This window comes from Bubalus bubalis, chromosome 14 (genome assembly GCF_019923935.1).
Source record: "Bubalus bubalis isolate 160015118507 breed Murrah chromosome 14, NDDB_SH_1, whole genome shotgun sequence".
Taxonomy (NCBI): domain Eukaryota; kingdom Metazoa; phylum Chordata; class Mammalia; order Artiodactyla; family Bovidae; genus Bubalus; species Bubalus bubalis.
This window is the reverse complement of record NC_059170.1, coordinates 73127906-73143754: the sequence shown is the minus strand read 5'-3', so window position 1 is coordinate 73143754 and position 15849 is coordinate 73127906. Positions and strand designations below refer to the sequence as shown.

Genomic DNA, 15849 nt, shown 5'->3' with positions numbered 1-15849 from the left:
TTCATCCAGCCTGGCATTCTAATGATGTACTCTGCATATAAATTAAATAAGCAGGGTGACAATATACAGCCTTGACGAACTCCTTTTCCTATTTGGAACCAGTCTGTTGTTCCACATCCAGTTCTAATTGTTGCTTCCTGACCTGCATACAGGTTTCTCAAGAGGCAGGTCAGGTGGTCTGGTATTCCCATCTCTCTCAGAATTTTCCACAGTTTATTGTGATCCACATAGTTAAAGGCTTTGGCATAGTTAATAAAGCAGAAATAGATGTTTTTCTGGAATGCTCTTGCTTTTTTGATGATCCAGAGTATGTTGGCAATTTGATCTCTGGTTCCTTTGCCTTTTCTAAAACCAGCTTGAACATCTGGAAGTTCACAGTTCACGTATTGCTGAAGCCTGGCTTGGAGAATTTTGAGCATTACTTTACTAGCGTGTGAGATGAGTGCAATTGTGCGGTAGTTTGAGCGTTCTTTGGCATTGCCTTTGTTTGGGATTGGAATGAAAACTGACCTTTTCCAGTCCTGTGGCCACTGCTGAGTTTTCCAAATTTGCTGGCATATTGAGTGCAGCAGTTTCACAGCATCATCTTTCAGGATTTGAAAGAGCTCAACTGGAATTCCATCACCTCCACTAGCTTTGATCGTAGTGATGATTTCTAAGGCCCACTTCACATTCCAGGATGTCTGGCTCATTAGCATTTAGTATTTTATGTTTCAGTTCAGTCACTCAGTTGTGTCCCATTCTGCAAACCGATGGCCTGCAGCAAGCCATCTTCCTTGTCCATCACCAACTCCTGGAGCCTGCTCAAACTCATGTCCATCGAGTCAGTGATGCCATTCAATCATCTCATTCTCTGACATTCCCTTCTCCGCCTGCCTTCAATCTTTCCCAGCATCAGGGTCTTTTCCAATGAGTCAGTTCTTTGCATCAGGTGGCCAAAGTATTGGAACTTCAGCTTCAGAATCCATCATATGAATATTCAGAACTGATTTCCTCTAGGATTGACTGGTTGGATCTCCTTGCAGTCCAAGAGACTCTCAAGTGTCTTCTCCAACACCACAGTTCGAAAGCATCAGTTCTTCGGTTCTCAGCTTTCTTGATGGTCCAACTCGCGTATCCATCTATGATTACTGGAAAAACCATAGCTTTGACTAGACAGACCTTTGTCAGCAAAGTAATATCTCTGCTTTTAATATGCTGTGTAGGTGGGTCATAACTTTTCTTCCTAGGAGGAGGCAGCTTTTAATTTCATGGGTACAGTCACCATCTGCAGTGATTTTGGAGCTCCCAAAAATAGTCTGTCACTGTTTCCATTGTTCTCCCATCTATCTGCCATGAAGTGATGGGACTGGATGTCAAGATCTTAGTTTCCTCAATGTTGAGTTTTATGCCAGGTTTTTCATCTCCTCTTTCCCTTTATTCGAGGGGATCTTTAGATCCTCTTCGCTTTCTGCCATTAGGGTGGTGTCATCTACATATCGGAGAAGGTAATGGCACCCCACTCCAGTACTCTTGCCTGGAAAATCCCATGGACGTAGGGGCCTGGTAGGCTGCAGTCCATGGGGTCCCGAAGAATCAGATATGACTGAGCGAACTCACTTTTGTTTTTCACTTTCATGCATTGGAGGACATAGTAACCCACTCCAGTGTTCTTGCCTGGAGAATTACAGGGACGGCAGAGCCTGGTGGGCTGCTGTCTATGGGGTCGCACAGAGTCGGACACAACTGAAGTGATTTAGGAGCAGCAGCAGCAGCAACTGCATATCAGAGGTTATTGTTATTTCTCCTGGCTATCTTGATTCCAGCTTGTGATTCCTCCAGCGTGGCATTTCGCATGATGTACTCTGCATATAAGTTAAATAAGCATGTGACAATACACAGCCTTGACGTGTTCTTTTCCCAGTTTGGAACCAGTCTGTTGTTCCCTGTCCAGTTCTAACTGTTGCTTCTGAGCTGCATACAGGTTTATGAGGAGGCAGATAAGGTAGTCTGGTATTCCCATCTCTTTAAGAATTTTCCATGGTTTGTTTGATCCATACAGTCAAAGGCTTTGACATAGTCAATGAAGCAGAAGTAGATGTTTTTCTGGAATTCTCTTGCTTTTTTTTAAGATCCTATGGATGTTGGAAATTTATACTCTTGTTCCTCTGCCTTTTTTACATCCAGCTTGAACATCTGGAAGTTCTCAGTTCATCTACTGTTGAAGCCTCACTTGAAGAATTTTGAGCATTACTTTGCTAGCATGTGAGATGAGTGCAATTGTTCAGTAGTTTGAACATTCTTTGGCATTGCCTTTCGTTGGGATTGAAATGAAATCTGACGTTTTCCAGTCCTGTGGCCATTGCTGAGTTTTGCATATTTGCTGGCATATTGAGTGCAACACATTCACTGCATCATATTTTAGGATTTGAAAGAGCTCAACTGGAATTCCATTACCTTCACTAGCTTTGTTCGTAGTGGTGCTTCTTAAGGCCCACCTGACTTTGCACTCCAGGATGTCTGTCTCTAGGTGAGTGATCACACCATCATGATTATCTGGGTCATGAAGATCTTTTCTGTATAGTTCTTTTGTGTTCTTGCCACCTCTTTTTAATATCTTATGCTTTCTGTTAGGTTCATACCATTTTTGTCCTTAATTGGCCCATCTTTGCATGAAATGTTCCCTTGGTATCTCTAATTTTCCTGATGAGATCTCCAGTCTTTCCCATTCTATTGTTTTCCTCTATTTCTTTGCATTGATCGCTGAGGAAGGCTTTCTTATTCTACGTTTTGGCTATTGTGAATAATGCTGCAGTGAAGCGTAGTGTCCAAATCTCTGTTTAAGCCCCTATTTTCAGTTCTTTGCAGTATATACCTAGGAGTGGAATTAGTGGGTTGTATGATAATTCACTGGTTAGCTTTTTGAAGAAGCACCAAACTATTTTTCACAGAGGCTACACCATATTATATCCCACCAGCAATGTGTAAGTTTTCCAATTTCTCCACATTCTAACCATGATTATCTTTTTAATGTGTCTATTGGTTATTTGTATATCTTCTTTGGTAGTGCAGAGGTAGAGAATCTGCTTGCCAGTGCAGCAGATGCAAGTGACTTGGTTTCGATCCCTGTGTTGGAAAGATGCACTGGAGAAGGAAGTAGTAACCACTTCAGTATTCTTGCCTGAAAAATTTCATGAAGAGAAGAGTTTGATGGCTATGGGTCACAAGGAATCAGACAGCTGAGTGACTGAGGTTACACACATATCCTCTATGGAGAACTGTCTACTCAAGTCCTTTGCCCTCTTTTTGCCTGTGCCCCAAGGCTTGTAGAATCTTATTTCCACACCAACGGTTCAACTTGCGCCCAGGCCCTTGGCAGTGAAAGTTCAGAGTTCTGACAACTGGATTACCAGGAAATCCCCACCTTTGTTCATTTTTAGTGAAATTGTTTGTCCCTGATTCATGGGGTCGCAAAGAGTTGGACATGACTGAGTGACTGAACTGAACTGAACTTGTTGTTTTATTCTGTTTTTGATGAGTAAATGTCTTAGATATTAAATCCTTATCACGTTATATAATTTGCAAATATTTTCTCTCATTCTGTAGATTATCTCTTTAGTTTCTTGATAATGCCCTTTAATGTACAAAGATTTTAATTAAGATGAAATTCAATATGTTTATTTATTTATTTTTTACTTCTATTTTTGGTCTTATATCTAAGCTTCCATCAACAAGTAAGGTCGTGTGCATTTACTTTGTTTCATTCAAAAGTTTTATGGTTTTAGCTGCAATATTTAGGTGGTTGCAGTTTTTAATCATAGTTGTATATGATGTGAAGTAGGGGTCCAACTTCATTCTTGTACATGTGGAAATCCAGTCATCCAAGTGCCATTTGTTGAAGAGACTGCTCTTTCCCAGTTGATTGGATTTGGCATCCTTGTCAAAAATCAGTAGGCTGTAGATATATGGATTTATTTCTGGAGGCTCAGTTCTACTCCATTGGTCTATATGTGTGTCCATATACTAATACCACTCTGTTTTAAGTACTGTAGCTTTGTTACATGTTTTGAAATCTGGAAATCTCAGTTGTCCATTTCTTTTTTCTTTTTAAGGTTATTCTGGGATATCCAGGGCTCCTTTAATTCCATATGAGTTTGAATGTTGACCTATACATTTCTGAAAAAAAGCTGTTGAAGTTTTGATAGAGATTGTGATTAATGTGTAGATCATATTAGGTGAGATAGTCATTTTTGACAATATTAAGTCTTCCTCCCCATGGACTGTGAAAATCTTTCCATTAATTTAGGTCTTCTTTAGTTTCTTTCACCGATGTTTTGTAGTTTTCCATGTACCAGTCTTTCACTTCTTTGGTTAAATCTATTCCTGAGTATTTCATTATTTTAAACTCTAAATGAAATCACTTTCTTTTTGGGATTGTTCATTGCACATGGATAGAAACAACTGAATCCTGTGTGTTGATCTTGTATCTTGCAGCTTTACTGAATTTGTTTACTAACTTAAGTGGCTTCCTTTGAATTCATTGGAGTTTTCATACATATGATCATATAATCTGTAAAAAGATGTAGTTAAAATTCTTCCTTTCCAGTTTGAATTTCTTTAATTTCAACATCCTGTCTATTTACTCTGATTAGCACTTCTAGTGCATCTTTGAATATCCCTGATGAAAGTGGGCATCCTTATCTTGTTCCTGATCTTAGAGGGAAAGATTTCTTTTTCTCACCATTGAGTATAATGTTAGCTGTGCAGTTTTCATCATTGCCTTTATAATTTTGAGGAACTTTCCTTCTATTCCTTGTTTTTGAGTTTTTATCATGAAAAGACATTGAGTTTTGTCAAGTGCCTTTTCTGTACCTTTTGAGAGTCATATGGTTTGTTATCCTTTGTTCTGAAAGTGTTCTGCATTACATTGATTGATATTCTCATGTTGAACCACTCTTCCATTCCTGGGTAAATCCCACGTGGTCATGATGTATACTCCTTTTAATATGCTTATTGAATTGTGTTTGCTCGAATTTTATTGAGGATGTTTGTATATATATTTATAAGAAGTATTATCTGTAGCTTCCTTGTGATATCTTAGTCTGGCATTGATATCAGTGTAACATGGCCTCATCAAAAGAGTTAGGAAGTGTTCCCTTCCTTTCAGTTTTTTTGAGGTAGTCTTGTTGTCTGTTATCAGTATAGGCACTCCTAGCCTCTTTTGGTTAGTATTCATAGGGAGTTTCTATTTCATCCTCTTATCTTTCAATCTATTTAAGTGTTTGGATCTAGAGGGAATCTCTTGTAAATAGCATATAGATGAATCATGCTGTTTTATCCATTATGACAATATCTGCCTTTTTATTGGAAAGTTTAATCTGTTTAGATTTAAAATAATTGCTGACAAGGAAGGACTTACTTCTATTGTTTGGGTGCTTATATTATGTATATATTATAGCTTATTATCCTTCATTTCATCCACTGATGCCTTTTTTTAGGCAAACCCAGGCCCCAGCAGTGAAAGCACCAAGGAGTCCTAACCACTGGACCACCAGGGAACTCCTGATTTATGCTTTCTCCAATGTGTAGTGTCTGTTTTTCTAGTGAGCTGTTTTGATTGGTCATTTTGCTGCCAGTGATGCCCAAGTCTGCCTGAGCAGTGGAATCACATGTAGAAATTTTTAGACACATGGATTCTGCAACTTCTCTACAAACTGTAGATTAGAGTCTGCAGAGCTATGTTCCAAGATTGCAGGAATCTAAAGTTCTAAGACTCTCCTAAGTCATTCTGAGAAACTGCTTAACCAAAGTCCTTCTTGGGGACTAGAAAATCTTCAAGTGTTTTCACTAGTGTTCTACATACACATCTTCCCTTCCATTGCCTATTGAACATTAAAATAAAGGTCATTTAGACAGAATCATGGAGAAGGCAATGGCACCCCACTCCAGTACTCTTGCCTGGAAAATCCCATGGACGGAGGAGCCTGGTAGGCTGCAGTCCATGGGGTCGCTAAGAGTCGGACACGACTGAGCGACTTCACTTTCACTTTTCACTTTCATGCATTGGAGAAGGAAATGGCAACCCACTCCAGTGTTCTTGCCTGGAGAATCCCAGGGACGGGGAGCCTGGTGAGCTGCCGTCTATGGGGTCGCACAGAGTCGGACACGACTGAAGCGACTTAGCAGCAGCAGCAGCAGAGAGAATCAACACAGCAACTAGTCAACGTCAAATAATCACTCTAGCCAGTAATATACTTCACTCCCCCCATCCTCTGAAGAATTTATATCAACAATCCAGAGACCTGAAAGAGGGAATAGAGCTAAACATGTCAGATATAGGTTTTATCCTGTTAATCTTTCTGATTTCAAGGTTCATCTGTGGTACTTTTATCTTAAACTCCTGTAAACCAGTGTTGTTGCTTTAAGAAAGTATTGGTTGCAATCAAATTTTTTTCTGTAATCAAAACAAAATATTTTGTGAATGTGTGTGTATGTGTGTGTATGTTGATTTGGGACCCTGAGTTTAACTGATAACACCAGCAATTTGAGAAAAAGTGAAATACAGACACACATAGCTGTTTTAATAAGAGGAAAGTTTAGTTATTTTAATGTGGCCTTGCGTGAACAAGGTCTTAGTTATATTCTTGCTCTTTGGGAATCAGTAACTCACTTCCATAGTTGACTTTGCTAGTCTTCAAACCAACTTAGTTTCTCTCTTCTACGAAAAGTTTCTAGAGGCAGTTATCAGTCATTTCTTTTGAAGAAGTTAGCAATGAAGTAAAACAGAAACCTAGATTGTTGTCAATATTTTAAGATGGAAAGTTGTGCTTGTTAGGGAGTTAAAGTATTAAATCCAGTCTTTTTAAAATGCTGTGTATACAACAGGATCCTCTATGACCCACCTCCCAGAATATTGGAAATAAAAGCAAAAATAAACAAATGGGACCTAATTAACCTTAAAAGCTTCTGCACAACAAAGGAAACTATTAGCAAGGTGAAAAGGCAGCCTTCAGAATGGGAGAAAATAATAGCAAATGAAACAACTGACAAACAACTAATCTCAAAAATATACAAGCAACTCCTACAGCTCAACTCCAGAAAAATAAATGACCCAATCAAAAAATGGGCCAAAGAACTAAATAGACATTTCTCCAAAGAAGACATACAGATGGCTAACAAACACATGAAAAGATGCTCAACATCACTCATTAACAGAGAAATGCAAATCAAAACCACTATAAGGTACCATTTCACGCCAGTCAGAATGGCTGCGATCCAAAAGTCTACAAGCAATAAATGTTGGAGAGGGTGTGGAGAAAAGGGAACCCTCTTACACTGTTGGTGGGAATGCAAACTAGTACAGTCACTATGGAGAAGAGTGTGGAGATTCCTTAAAAAACTGGAAATAGACCTGCCTTATGATCCAGCAATCCCACTGCTGGGCATACACATTGAGGGAACCAGAAGAGAAAGAGACACGTGTACCCCAATGTTCATCGCAGCACTGTTTATAATAGCCAGGACATGGAAGCAACCTAGATGCCCATCAGCAGATGAATGGATAAGAAAGCTGTGGTACATATACACAATGGAGTAGTACTCAGCCATTAAAAAGAATACATTTGAATCAGTTCTAATGAGGTGGATGAAACTGGAACCTATTATACAGAGTGAAGTAAGCCAGAAAGAAAAATACCAATACAGTATACTAACGCATATATATGGAATTTAGAAAGATGGTAACAATAACCCTGTGTACGAGACAGCAAAAGAGACACTGATGTATAGATCTTATGGAGTCTGTGGGAGAGGGAGAGGGTGGGGAGATTTGGGAGAATGGCATTGAAACACGTATAATATCATGTATGAAACGACTTGCCAGTCTAGGTTTGATGCACGATACTGGATGCTTGGGGCTGGTGCACCGGGACTACTCAGAGGGAGGGTATGGGGAGGGAGGAGGGAGGAGGGTTCAGGATGGGGAACACAGGTATACCTGTGGCGGATTCATTTCGATATTTGGCAAAACTAATACAATATTGTAAAGTTTAAAATAAAATAAAATTAAAAAAATAATAATAAATAAATAAATAAAATAAAACAAAATGCTGTGTATATATTCCCATTTTTGTTGGTCCAACCAAGAAACAGGCATATGATGTTATTCAAAATGGGGTACATGTTACTTTTTTTTCCCGTAATTAAGTAGCCACCTTTCTTGGGCTTCCCCGGTAGCTCAGTGGTAAAGAATCTGCCTGCAATGCAGGAGACACAGGAGATTCAGGTTTGATCCCAGGGTGGGGAATATCCCCTACAGGGAGGGCATGGCAGCCTACTCCACTAATTCTGCCTGGAGACTCCCATGGACAGAGGAGCCTAGTAGGCTAGAGTCCATAGGGTCACAAACGGTCGGACATGACTGAATCGACTGAGCACACACACACAGCCTCTTTTCTGGAACACACATCTCTAGCAGAGGAGAACCAGAAAAATCTTTTAGAAGAAGGCTTTCATTCTTTTGGTTAGCCACAATATATATTAAACCAGCTTTGACATACAGGAGATATTTAGGATTGTCTTTATGGCTAACTGGACTCATAAGTGGGTGTGAAGATCCCTAATCCTGGGCACTTTCATACTGCTTACTTCCATTCATGCTCCTTTGAAGATCAGAGTGGAATTAGCTATTGGCAGTGCATGGCACCCCACTCCAGTACTCTTGCCTAGAAAATCCCATGGACGGAGGAGCCTGGTAGGCTGCAGTCTATGGGGTCGCTGAGTCAGACACGACTGAGCGACTTCACTTTCACTTTTCACTTTCATGCTTTGGAGGAGGAAATGGAAGCCCACTCCAGTGTTCTTGCCTGGAGAATCCCAGGGACAGCGGGGCATGGTGGGCTGCCGTCTATGAGGTCACACAGAGTTGGAGACGACTGAAGCGACTTGGCAGCAGCCGCAGTGTATCTTTGTTGTTTTGAAAGTCCGGCAGGTGAATTCATGCTTGGCTCGCTGCATAAAAATCAACCAGTATAGTTTGGTAACAGCACAGATTCCCAACTTTTCTGTCTGTGCCTCCCCCATCTCCCCATCTTCTGTTCAGTTGGTCTGGGTTAGTGCCTGGAAATTAAAGTTCTCCAGCAGACAGGTATGGCAAATACTGTGCAAGAGGGCTCTGAAGAGATGTCTGAGTAAAGAATGTTATGGATTGCTGGAATTTGAGTATGGAAGCTAACACTGCAAGTTCCATGACTTTTCCCTCCAAATTTACAGGTGTGTCTGTGTACAGAACAAAATGTGGGTCGCAGCCTTTGGAGTCCTTTCTGCTGCCTTGGCAGTGGTGAGTGGCTTTGGCCTGATATTGTACATTGGGGTGCCATTTGTGATCATCATTGCAAATTCACCATTTCTTATTCTAGGTGAGTAAAACAAAGCATGAGGCTGCACACTGTGTATGTGAGCGTGTGGGGTGGGTAAAAGAAGGGTATTGTGTTAGATTAGGCAAAATAGTTATATATAGGTGACTCTACAGATGCAAAATGAGGAATCAGGAGAAAAAGAAAATCAAATGGAATTATGTGCCTTTCAGTTCAGTTCAGTTCAGTCGCTCAGTCATGTCCAATTCTTTGTGACCCCATGGACTGCAGCACACCAGGCCTCCCTGTCGTCACCCACTCCTGGAATTTACCCAAACTCATGTCCATTGAGTCAGTGATGGCATGCAACCATCTCAATCTTTGTCTTCTGTACCTTTAAGAGTTAGAAAAATTTAGTACCCCAAATGGAAAAACACAGACGAGGGACATGAACAGGCAGTTCACACACACATACACACACACACAGAATCCAAAACACTAATCATTGAAAATATAAAAAAGAAATATTTGACCTTTCCATTAATCAAGGGATGCAAGTTAAACCAAAAGTGAGACACCTTGTCTTTTTATTAGATTAATGAATATTACAGCAAGACTGAAGGTTTGGGGAAGGTTGTATGCAAATAAACACACATTCTGCTGAGGGAAATTTGTAAATTGGTACACGTTTAAAATATAACTTTGCAACAAATCAAAAGACTTAAAAATTTTAAATGGAATCTGACCTGCCAATTCCACTTCTGGTAATTCGTCCTAGTTATTGGACAGATGCTCACAAAATAGAAGACGTATGTTCATTTCAGTGTGATTTAGAATAGGAAAAAACAAAAACAGGCTAATTGTATGATAGCGTACAGTGAATGATGTTGGATTCGTGATCTCCAAAGAAGAATATTTAGCTTCTTCTCCACCAGGGACCAGGCTTGATCACTCAAGAGCTTCTGTGTAGCAGAGTTTTATTAAAGTATAAAAAGGGGCAGAGAAAGCTTTTGACATAGACATCAGAAGGGGGAGGCAGAGTGCTCCCCTAGCTAGTCTTTTCAAGGCCTTATATACTTTTTTCAGACCCACGCCCACAACATACATCTTAAATGAACAAGATTAGAATGAACAATAGAAAGATCTTACCAGACCCACTCCCATAATATCCATTTTAAGATGACAGGATTAGTCAGAACGTTCCTGTTAAGGAGAAACATGTCCTTGAGCAAGAAGCATTGTTATATTCACTAAGACAAAGCAATGTAGAAAAGACCGTTTGTCCTTTTCTCCTTGGGAGCCTCAGACCCCTTTCTCCTCCTCAGGGACCCTGGTCTTCTTATCAACCTACCTAGGAATTGACTTTCTCATTCCCCCCTTTTCTTTTAGGAGGATCTTGTTGTCAAGGGAAAGGGCCATCGTTTTCATTCCATAACTACTTCCTGCTGTTGAAGGGCACTGTCCCTAAGTTGTTGAGGCAATATATTCTCCTAACTGCCATACTGAGGGTCTCTGATCCAGGGGCCCCGAGTAACAGTTGCAGGAGGCTGTGGCACTCGGAGGAGCCTGGACAACCATTGGTAACTTAGAAGCTTTCAGATGGTTAGAAACAAACACCAATTTTACAGTTACAGATGTAAGGCAAAATACCCATTAAACCAAGTTAAATCATAATCAAAATTAGAAGTCACATTATGTCCCTAGTTGAATCAGTCCATTTTAGGGTTGTTAGAAGTCATCAGCAGAGAAGGCAATGGCACCCCACTCCAGTACTCTTGCCTGGAGAATCCCATGGATGGAGGAGCCTGGTGGGCTGCCGTCTATGGGGTCTCACAGAGTCGGACACAACTGAAGCGACTTAGCAGCAGCAGCAGAAGTCATCAGAAGAAGACGAGATATCATATATGCTTGTTGTCAGTGCAGGTATTCACAGAGCTGAAGAAAGTCCTTTCCTTGAAGTGGAGAAACCCACCATGTGAAGCCTTTCCCTGACAAGGTTGAAAACCTGAAAGCTGAGTCACATAGTTAATTCTAAGGTTTCAGGGTGTATGACAAGATCTGTGCATGAAAACAGTCTCATAGAGACAGTCCCTTCTTCTTAGGGGCAGTTCAAGCCCTCGTTAAAGTCATGGGTAAAACTTTAAACCAACTGTCTTGTGTTTCCTGAGTTAGCTTACATGGATGGCCTTTAATAACGGCATTAGCCTTTTCAACCTTTCCTGAAGATGGGGGTCTCCAGGGACAGTGTAAGTAACATTCTATTCCTAGAACTTTTGACACCCCTTGAGTTACACTAGCTTTAAGATGGAACATTGTTGCTCTGAACTTAGAGTTTAAGATCCCCTTACATCATGAGAAGTCATTGGAAGATGGGGAACACTGGTCGGCTGAAGGGCCAATAACAGTAAGGTTTCGCCCATTCCTTAACCTCAGGCTTTAGTGGATACTGCTTTTGATGTGAAAATAAGTGCGGGGTTTTGAGCTTGATAACAACAGGAACAGCATTTTGTGCTCAACCCAGAGTTTTTCCATCAGCCCACACTCTAGGATTTACATTTTGTTCACTTAAAAGAGCAGGCTCCATATTCATGAAAACAGAGGCTGGACCATGTTCAGTATATGCCTCCTTAGAAGGGGTGAGGGAAACTCCAGCTTGATTAGAACCTCGTGAGAAAACAGCACGGAGACCCAGCTGCAGCTTAAAAAATGACTGAAATAATAGCGTTTGGCTCATCCTGACAGTCCCATCAGAGTAGTGGATCAGGAGGAAAGCAGACCAGGGGCTTTAGTGAGCACAGAGAAAGTTGCCCCAGTGTCCAAAAGAAAATCGATCAATTGGCCCCCCACAGTTATTAATCCCCAGGGTTCCACAGGTGTAATTAGAATGGGAGCTTGTATGGGGACCCCCAGGCACTTTCAGTCCCGAATGCCTTGAGAATCCAACCCCTGGGGCCTATGTCTCAGAGGGCGGCCTCTCCTCAGGTGTGGTCATTTTATAGACCGGACATGGAGCCGGGCGCAGCTTAGATGCCTGAGGGCAAATCCAGCTAGAGATGCCTCTATTTCCACCGTAATAACAAGTCCCCCCCTTTTCACCTAGGTTACTCTGGGCACTTTTCCTCAGTCTGTTTCAGAGTTGATCTAACAGCCATTGTTGGGGCTTCATTCTTTTGTCAGTTTTTTTCCTCCTACTTTCCTCCTTGTATTCTTTACTATGATATACCATCTGAGCCAGCTTTAACAGGTTTTTAAAGGCTGATTTGGTCCAAACGCCTGTTTTCATAACTTATGGCAGATATCTGGAGCTGACTGAGTGAGAAATCTATTTTTCAGATTATTCCTTCCTCTGTATTTTTGGGATCAAAGTCAGTAAACTTGTGGAGAGCCTCTTGTAGTCTATCTAGGAATTTTTCAGGAGATTTTTTCTCTCCCTGTTCTGTGTCAGCCAACTTAGCATAGTGTAAAGTCTTAGTGTGCACTGGCATGAATCCTTCAAGAATACACCTGGAAAAGTAGTTCTGATCCCACCTTCGTTTAGGCATGCTATAGTCACAGTCTGGCTCTTCATGGGAAGTGCTTGGCTCCCAGGAAGGAGGAGAGCTATTTTGTGCTTTCTCTTTCCCCTTGTCTCATCCTCAAGCCATTCATCTTCAAAAGTAGTAGCTTCTCCCAAAACTCGAGTTCTCGAGTCAGGAGTCAGCATCTGTCCCAAGACATACGTTACATCTCTCCAAGTAAGGTCATAAAGTTAGTCCTCTAAAGGCTTTTATGAATTGGGACTGTTTGAGTTTCTACTGAGACTGAGGCAACCCCTTCTGGAAGGGTGCCCTGAGTCAGCCTGTTTAGTTGGGAGCCCTAGATACAGGGGCAAAGTAAGAGAAGAGGAGGCTGCTGAAGGTTTCACAGCCAAATCTGCACCCTTAGGACATAAATCTTGCATGTCTTGCAGACAGATAAAGAGCAACACATATGGCAGTTCTACCCATTTCTCTTGTTTTCTACAGAACTGATCTAATTGTGAAACAGTATTATAATTGAGACCCTTCAGCCGACAGTGTTCCCCATCTTCCAAAGGCTACTATGGCCATTTGGTATCAAAGACAAAGATCAGGCATGTCTTTTTTAAACTCTGGGAATCAAAATTGTCCCCGCTTTAAAAAATACATTTTAAAGAGGTGGTTCTGGATCTGCTAGCTCCCATCTGTGAAAGTGAAGTCGCTCAGTTGTGTCCGACTCTTTGCGACCCTGTGGACTGTAGCCTACCAGCCTCCTCCGTCCATGGGATTCTCCAGGCAAGAATACTGGAGTCAGTTGCCATTTCCTTCTCCAGGGGATCTTCCCAACGCAGCGATCGAACTCAGGTCTCCCGCATTGCAGGAAGATGCTTTACCCTCTGAGCCACCAGGGAAGCTCCCATCTGTAAGATAGAAAAAAGCAGCATCCACAGCCGTGGCTTCTTTCCACCGGAGGTGTCCCTCCCTGCTCTAGATGGGGGTGTAGACAGACGTTCCACCAAAGCTTTCCTTCCCTGCTTGGACTTAGTCTGTCCCTTACTGACAAAGGTGACTTATCCGTCCCTTCTGGTTCCACCACCAGAGTGGGGTGGAGATGCACCAGGGGTAGACCTGATGGCATCCCAGACTGATGTCCAGTTCCTCACCATGAAGACCTTTGTCTGATTTTCTCTTCTCCTCTGATGCCACCTGGGGTGGAGCAGAGTAGCTTTCCTGGAGTGTTTCCCAAGCTCGTCTTCTAGGGGAAGCATCCATGTTCCATGTGTGTGTGCACATTCCCGAGTACAGTCCTGAACACAGTAGAAGCTTTGGGTTATAAAGAGACGAACAAGAAAATCCAAGATGTCTCTTTTGAGTGTTGCCACACCAGTATATGTGATAGCAAAAGAGAGACTGGAGGGTCAGCCAGCGAGGAAAAAGTGATTTCTGTGCTAAACTTACTAGGGCCAATCCTTCCAGTTCATTCCCAGAGATTCCACAAAAGGAATATCTAGGGAGTTGAGACACAAGCCATTGGAAAGCTTTCTCTGGTCTGCTGAGAGCTAGCACTACCAAAGGAAGCCCACTGCACTTCCAAGTTGACCAGATCCTGCAGTTTCCGATCTGTGTCTTCAAAAACCTCATGATCAGCAGCAATGCTTCTACCCACATAGATCAGAGGCACAGACATGACAAAGACTTACTTTTAGGACTCTGGACCCTGAGGCAGCCAGCCAAGAGAATGACCTCTAGCCTGAGAGATGTTCCTGGAGCTAGAGCTCCACCTTGCTCCCAAACGTGCTCTGGTAACTTTCAGCTCCTAGCAAGGCTAGGCGCTTTCATCCATATAGTTTGAGGTCTAAGTAAAAGTACAGAGTAACGGCATGGATCACAAGTCCCTTGAAAGTCTATGATCTGACAGGTTAGGTTAGTAGTTCTAATTCCCCACACAATTATGGAATGGTCAAAGAGACCAGGAAAAGCTGGCCAAGAAAGGAAAATTCGGTCCACACACTTCACCCATTTCTGGCCCTTCCCCTCACAGGGATGGTGGGTGTCTCTTGGCATTGGGATGTCGGTATATAAACCCCGACAAGGCTTCCATTTTGGGGTCTGCCTTCAGTCATTATAACGCACCACAAAACCCCAGTGCAGGGCTCATCACTTGCTTTGCACAGGACATGTCATTCATTCACACAAGCATACCGCAAGATCAGTGAGACCTTGAGAGACAGGCAAAGAAAACCGTTTGAATTCATCTTGTTAATTTTAAATGGAAGTTTAAACAATGCAGAGACTCTGTTTCTTTCTGTAACAGTGTTGGAGTTGAAGACATGTTTATCATGATTTCTACCTGGCAGAAGACCAGCCTCATGGATAGCATAAGTGAGCGGATGTCCGATGTCTATTCAAAAGTGGCAGTATCCATTACAATCACCACCATCACCAATGTCCTGGCCTTCTATACAGGAATTAGGACCTCTTTCATAATAATAAAGAGAACCTGACCTCTTTCAGGTCCGTACAATACTTTTACATTTATATAGGAACAACCCTGCTCTTTTGTTATTTTCATAACATCATGTGTTTTGGAGTGTTTATGGCCATGGATGGTAAAAGAGAAGTAGTCTGTCTACGCTGGCTGAAGAAGCAGGAAACTCCTGACCAAAAATATTCCTCATTAAAAAAGTCCTTTTGCCTCCCAGGTAATTTTCTCCAAGCTGAACATAAAGCTGATCTCCATCCAGTGAATCTATTCTTTTTTCAATTTATTTTTTATTGAAGGGTAATTGCTTTACATAATTTTGTTTTCAGTCAAACCTCAACATGAATCAGCCATAGGTATACAAATGTCACCTCCCTTTTGAAACTCCCTCCCATCTCCCTCCCCATCTCACTCCTCTAGGTTGATTCAGGGCCCCTGTTTGAGTTTCCTGAGCCATACAGCAAATTTCCGTTGGCTATCTATTTTACATATGGAATCCAGTGAATCTATTCTTTAGAGAATATTTTAGTCCTTTTCT

At 41.7% G+C, this 15849-nt stretch overlaps 1 long non-coding RNA gene across 2 annotated transcripts in view; it reads left to right on the top strand.

The window, feature by feature from the left end:
* Positions 1 to 15669, top strand: part of LOC102398966 — a 41792-nt gene extending 26123 nt beyond the window's left edge. The window contains exons 7-8 of one of the 2 annotated variants that reach the window (XR_003103322.3): positions 9250 to 9395; positions 15144 to 15669. This is a non-coding gene — a long non-coding RNA (uncharacterized LOC102398966). Of the gene's footprint in view, positions 1 to 6864; positions 6926 to 9249; positions 9396 to 15143 lie in introns of those variants that run through there. The other variant, XR_006544687.2, reaches the window with a different exon arrangement.
* The last annotated feature ends 180 nt before the right edge of the window (positions 15670 to 15849 follow it).